Source organism: Myotis lucifugus, unplaced genomic scaffold, assembly GCF_000147115.1.
Source record: "Myotis lucifugus unplaced genomic scaffold, Myoluc2.0 scaffold_1365, whole genome shotgun sequence".
NCBI classification, from domain to species: Eukaryota; Metazoa; Chordata; class Mammalia; order Chiroptera; family Vespertilionidae; genus Myotis; species Myotis lucifugus.
Genome location: NW_005872413.1, coordinates 8,298 through 15,167, shown reverse-complemented (window position 1 = coordinate 15,167; position 6,870 = coordinate 8,298). Strand labels below are relative to the sequence as shown.

The 6,870-nt window shown below is 40.3% G+C and overlaps 1 pseudogene; it reads left to right on the top strand.

Annotated features, from left to right (window-relative positions):
• Nucleotides 1-5,342: 5,342 nt before the first annotated feature.
• On the top strand, nt 5,343-5,670 carry LOC106695471 (annotated as a pseudogene).
• The last annotated feature ends 1,200 nt before the right edge of the window (nt 5,671-6,870 follow it).

Sequence of the window (6,870 nt, the reverse complement as noted above, 5' to 3'; positions counted from 1 at the left end):
AAAACACAAAAATAAAAAAAATGACTTATACTTGTAAAAGATTTGGAATACTACCTGGCATCTAGTAAGCTTCTGGTAAAAGGTAACTATTATTATTACTAGTTGCCTCATTTGAGAGAAGGTACAAAGTGTTCCTAAGCACCAGGTTCTTCTATTGTAGGATGAAGATTCATTCATCAGTCATTCTAGAAATATTTAGGAGTCTAATAAGGATCAACCCTTATGTGGGACAGTGGTACTAGTAGCTACTTCACATTGATTTCAGAAAGACTAAGTGAGGTAATAGATATTAGGTCATCAACACCCTGCCTGCTCGTGTTAGCTGGTGATAGGGAATGGTAGTGGCTGTCATGGAAAAATTATGTATTGCTGTTATATAAATTCAAGAAAAGAATTCCAAAAAAGATACATAACACAACAATAACAACAACAACAAAAATAACATAAAGGTCAAGCAGAGATCCAGGAAATAAATCCAAGAAAGGGTAAAGGACAACAGAAGAACTTGCAGGAAATGACTTGTCCCTGGTGCAACCCAACTTCCCAGATTTTGGTAACAATTTGGAGCAGAAGTCCAGAATACAATGAAGAGGGTGATGGAGGTGACAGACACTATAGCCAGTGATGGCGAACCTATGACACGCGTGTCAGAGGTGACATGCGAACTCATTTTTTTGGTTGATTTTTCTTTGTTAAATGGCATTTAAATATATAAAATAAATATCAAAAATATAAGTCTTTGTTTTACTATGGTTGCAAATATCAAAAAAATTCTATATGTGACATGGCACCAGAGTTAAGTTAGGGTTTTTCAAAATGCTGACACGTCGAGCTCAAAAGGTTCGCCATCACTGCACTTGTCAATACTAAGGATCAGAGCAAAATTGGGGATAGAATGTAGTTGACCACATCAAAGTACAGAAACAAAACAAAGAAACAAAAAGAAGAAAACAAAAACCTACCAATGACATAAAAATTTTTAATTAAAATAATATAGTGCTCTGGCTGGTGTGGCTAAGTTGGTAGGAACATTGTCCCATACAACAAAAGGTTGTGAGTTTGATTCTTGGTCAGGGCACATACCTAGGTTGCAGATTAAACCTCTGGTTGGGGTACATACAGGAGGCAATCAATTGGTGTTTCTCTCTCACATCAATGTTTCTCTTTCTCTCTTCCTTCATCTCTATTTAAAAATCAATAAAACAAACAAATATAGTGGGTGTGGTGGGCACTGAGATCCCTACATTCAAATGAGGCAGGAGAAAGGAAATGATAATTCAGCATCATCGGTGAGATACCCAGACTTTAGTGGCCTTATCCTGGTGTCTGCTCTTGATATAGTCACTGCATGCGTGAATCCTGGAACTCTGTTAAGGCTTCTATTTCCTCCACTGTGCTTAAGAAAAAGCACATTTGGACAACAGAGCAAGGGTTCATGAGCTAGACATGAGGTGAGAGGGGTTGGAGAGATTCAGCTTTCTGTGAAGTGAGTGAATTTGTTGAATGAATGAATGAATGAATGAATGAACCAAGTAGAAAAAGTGGGAAAGTACTCTTAGACACCCTTGTCTAATGGCAAGAGCCCAAGATTAGGAAACAATAAACATGGTAGAAATAGTTATTAAACGTTTTTTTCCTCATTAGAGGGTTATATTGAATTAGATGTCAATTACTAAATACACATATGATGCCATATATACACTGAGTGGCCAGATTATTATGACCACCCCATCAGTACTTTGTTGGGCCACCTTTTGCCTTCAATACTGCGGTGATTCTCCTTGGCATTGACTCTACGTGATGTTGAAAGGTGATGCGAGAAATCTGATACCATGCCTGATGAATAGCACTGTCCAGTTCTGTGAGATTTGATGGTTGTGGAACCAGCTGCCTGATGGCTCTTTTAACTTTGTCCCACAAATGCTCAATTGGATTGAGATCTGGTGATTGTGGGGGCCACCTAAGCAAGGTAAAGTCTCCCTCATGTTCTTGAAACCACTCCTGCACAATACGAGCACCATGGCATGGCGCATTGTCTTGTTGGAAGAAGCCATCTCCATTGGGATACGCCATCAACATGATAGGATGAACTTGATCAGCAGCGATACTTAGGTATGTTATGCTATTCAGACGTTTATAATGATCTGGCCCTCTAGCAACTTCAGTGGGAAATTATAGCTAATTTGCCTACAAACGTCAGGTGGTCATAATAATCTGGCCACTCAGTGTATATGTGGTCTTAAAATCTCTCATCTATACAGAGTCTTATAATAGGTAATACCACAGATTATTTGAATTAGTAAATTAAAAAAAATAATACCAGTGACTTTCTGATCACAGGAGAACCACTCTAATCTCCATAATGCTAGCATCGATGGATAGAGGTAACTTCTGTGATATAGATTTATTGTACAATATTTTTTAGCTTCCAAAAGGTGGTGATATTCATAGACACACTTAGAAAATGCCAAATCCTGTCTATCTCATAAATATTTTAGAAAAGTGTCTATTATTACATCTAAATATTAACCATTCAACAAATCCATCAAAAGAAAGTTTATCTCTCTCTGTCTCTCCATCATTTTCTGGATTTTTGTCAATCTCAACCCTAACACGCCATGGTGCCTGAGGCTTTCCCCATCATTGGTTCTCGTATGCCAGAGATGCATGTGTGCATCTATGTGGGAACCATTAAGTGGTATTGCTAGCAAAAACCTGGGCCACAGTGTTAGGGATTTCCCTTTTGAGAGGAAAAAAATATAAATGGGTTGGAATTATTAGCAAACACTGCTGTGCTCCTTGATCATTTCATTTCTGTGCTCCCTCTATTTTAAGCATTTGAGGCCCTGTGATTCATGATCAAGGCAGACGAGAATGCTTTGGCCTAAGTGTGCTCAACCTGGCATCAGAACTGTTGAGCTTATACAATTAGATAGCATGTATTTCCCCAGCTAAACGGGTTATTCAGGAACAACATGGAGTCTCATGGTGAGCCGCATGCATGTCTAAAGAAACACAGGCGAGGAAGGCTCTTGTATGGATTTGCCAGGGGCTCTTGTAAACAAAAAGTCCTTAGGAGGAAACTAAAATTTTAAAGTGTAGTGACTTATTGGCTGCGTTGTGGCCAGTTCCCATTGGCTGAGCTGTTACTGGGCAAAGAGGAACCTTTATTTTCTTCCTGCTGAGACAGTACAGTAGTGCCACTTCCTACCAGAGATGCAAGGTATAGCTCTGCCTGTAGGGGGCAGGAGTGTGCTGACATGTGCATGAGCCTTCTCCTAGGCTCCCTACTCCATTTTAAATTAGGTTTCTGGTTTTTTTTTGTTTGTTTTTTTTTCAAATAGTAAAGTTTTAGGTGTTCAGGGTCAAACATCAGGTAAACTATGAGAAATATGTACATCTCTGAAACCTATGGCAGAGAGCTTGGGGATTCAGAATTATCTGTCAATTATTTTGTACTCCTTCTTTTTTTTTTTTTTTAGATTCAACATAAAAATGATTCCCAGCTTACCCTGACTCTGTAATCATTGCTTGGGACCACTCTTTACAAAGGGCAAATGTCACGACATTACTCTGTCTACAAGCTTTAGCTCACAAAGTGACAGCCCAGAGGTTGAGATAAAATCAAACAAACACTGAAATTCCTTTTAAAATATAATTTTAACTTAATTTGACCATAAGAGGGAACATTGTTGCCATTGGAGTAAGAAATAAAGCAAAGTTATGCCCTAGCTGGTTTAGCTCAGTGGATAGAGTGTCGGCCTGTGGACCAGAGTCCTGGGTTCGATTCTGGTCAAGGGCACAGACCTTGGTTGCAGGCTCTGAGCTGGCCCGGGCCCTGGTTGGGGCTCCTGCAGTAGGCAACCAATCTATGTGTTGCTCTCACATCGATGTTTCTCTCAGTCTTTCCCTCTCTCCCTTCCACTCTCCCTAAAAATCAATGGAAAAATATTCTCAGGTGAGGATTAATAAAAAGTAATAATAAAAATAAAAAGCAAAGTTATGGAAACTTTTATATTTGTTCATTTTCAAGTAAGAGAAGAAGGGCAGGAGAGTTCTCTGACAGTGGCATTGTGATTGGCTTCATACAGACTCATCTCATGCTGGGTTTCTGACAGTTTGCCAGCTTCTGTATCTTGCTTGAAAATCTGAGCCTGTGGAGAACCTTTTGATGGCATGGTTATAGTCTCCTCTGGGAACATCATTCCTTTCAAGGCAGTTCCTGCGGGTGACCTAACACAGGTGTTGCTGTAGTAGAGGTGTTTCTGCACGTGACCTGGCTAAACTAGTGGCATACGGATGAATTCCAGAGAGGGCGCCAGAGGGCAGCAGGACACCCTGCATTCCAGAACCATCAGCTGAGCTGGGTGACATTCAAAAGCAAGAGGACGAAATCATCATGAAGGCAGATCACAGTGGAGGGCACACCCTCGTAAATTCAACAAGCAACATCACACAAACCAGGCAGTGTGCCCTACTGCCTCGTGCGCTGATACGTACACATTTTCTAAAATAATAGAGACAATGAAGTATGTGAAAGATTGCTTTAATGTGTAACTACGTGTGGGATAGAAAGGGAAAAAGACAGAGTACTCCGAGAGGATCCCTTTTTCAGTCCAGATCACATCTTACTGAAATAAACTATTTGCCTGTTTCCAAAATAAACTACTCATTCCTTTTGGGTAGGATGTTTGTTTCATTATTCTATTTGTAGCAATTCTGGTACATCATAGACATTTACAATATTGTGATTTTACTGATCAAGAAACACAAATAATACATAGAATGATGTAGGATAAATGGGAAAATAAGTTATTTGATAGAAAAAATAGCGAGTTGGATATGTTCCTTATGTGAAATGGATTTCAGCTAAATTACAGACTTAGTGAAATACTGTGGCATTAATACACAAACCAGAGGGAAATGTCAGTATTTGACTAGGGGACAGAAACATTGCAAGGATTTTTTATGCATTAACGCACTAACAGGCATCACAACAAACAGAAAGTAATAAATTTGCACAAAAACAAAATTGCACAGTAAAAATTGCAATAATCAGTAAGTAATAAATGATGAAATAGAAAATACAGCACATATGGAAGATCAAAAGTTGATACTCTCAATTTACAAAAAAACCCTTTATAAATGTAGCAAAGCAAATATCCCAGTAGAAATGTAGGTAAAGGAGACACACAAACGGTCAATGATCATGTTTTAAAAATGAAATCTCTGCTTCTCCCAGCTGCCGGAGGTGCTCCACCGGAGAGGCTAAGGCCACCTGGTGGGGAGGCCCGCACCTGACCCTGCGACTAGCACCTGGCTGGGGAGCACTCAGCCACTGCATGGCCTCTGGCTGGGAGCTCGCCTGCATCTACTGGGCCCTTATCCCGCATGACGGTGACAGAGGACAGACTGACGCCCTCATTAAAGCAGGTGGTGTAAATGTTGAACCTTCCCGGCCAGGCTTCTTGCAAAGGCTCTGGCCAATGTCAACATGGGGAGACTCATCTGGAAGGAGGGGCTGGTGGACCTGCCCCAGCAGCTGGTGCCGCACCAGCAGGAGGTCCTGCCCCCACCACTGCTGCCCCGGCTGAGGAGCAGAAAGTGGAGGCAAAGAAAGAAGAATCTGAGGAGGCTGCTAATGACATGGGCGTTGGTCTTTTTGACTAAACCTCTTTTGTAACACATTCAATAAAAAGCTGAACTCGGGAAAAAATATTAATCTCTGTAGTAATCAAAGAAATAAAATTGTAACTAAAAATGTATTGTTCCATATGAAATTAGAAAGAAAAGGTTGCAACATAAGATATCCAGGGGCAGTAAGAGCACAGTGAACTGGGCTATTTAATATGCAGCTGTGAGATGTGCTTTACGTAAAGGTGGTTGCCTATTAGATAAATTAGGAATTAAATTGTCCATAGCAAAGCTAAAGTGGTAGTGACTTAAACGATTTAAGTGTTTGATTTTCTCACATAATGAGAAAACTGGAGATGGAGAGTCTGGGGATGGAATGGCAGCTCCTTATCGATACATTCTCATTCTCCTTTCTGTCTCTCTCCCTCCCGCGTTGCATTTCCTCTGTGTGCAGGCACACCAAGCCGTTCCCAGGTTGCTGTTTATTTTCCATGTGCAGTTGCTAAAGCTCCAGGCCTGTGACAACATTTCGGCACATTCCAATGCTAAAGGCAAAAAGGAACAATGCCAAGAGGGTCTTCTCTGAACAGAACTTTTCCACGGGTCCATCTTCAGTTAGGTTTTACTGCCAGAGCTCTGCCACATGACAGTCTGCAGGCATGGAGAGAGTGGAAGTGGATAGACAATTAGCAATCCCTATCCTAGTCTCAAAAGTTCATGCATATCCAACCCATCAGTATCTCAATATCACTTATCAGTTATATAATCCGATATATAATTTTTAAAAAGGTTTTTACTAATATGTTATTCAAAATAATAGTTACAACAGTGAAAAACTAGAAACAGTGTGATTGATCAATAATAGTGGAATGGTTAATTTAATCAAAGTACGTTCACATAATTCATATACTAAATATGTCTTACAAATATTTCAGCAAATAAAGTGAACAATGTATAATATTGTGGGGGAAAAAAACTTAAATCTCTACCTATATATATTTACACACATACACAAAATGACTCATAAAATGTAAACAGTGCTTTTGACTGATTTGCCAGGCTGTATCAATTTTTATTTACTTACTAGAGGCCTGGTGCATGAAAATTGTGCACAGGGAAGGGGGATCCCTCAGCCCAGCCTGCCCCCCCCTCACAGTCCAGGAGCCCTCACGGGATGTCCTTCTGACATGGGGAGCAGGCCTAAGCCGAAGTCTGGCCTCCCTCTGTGGGAGGTGA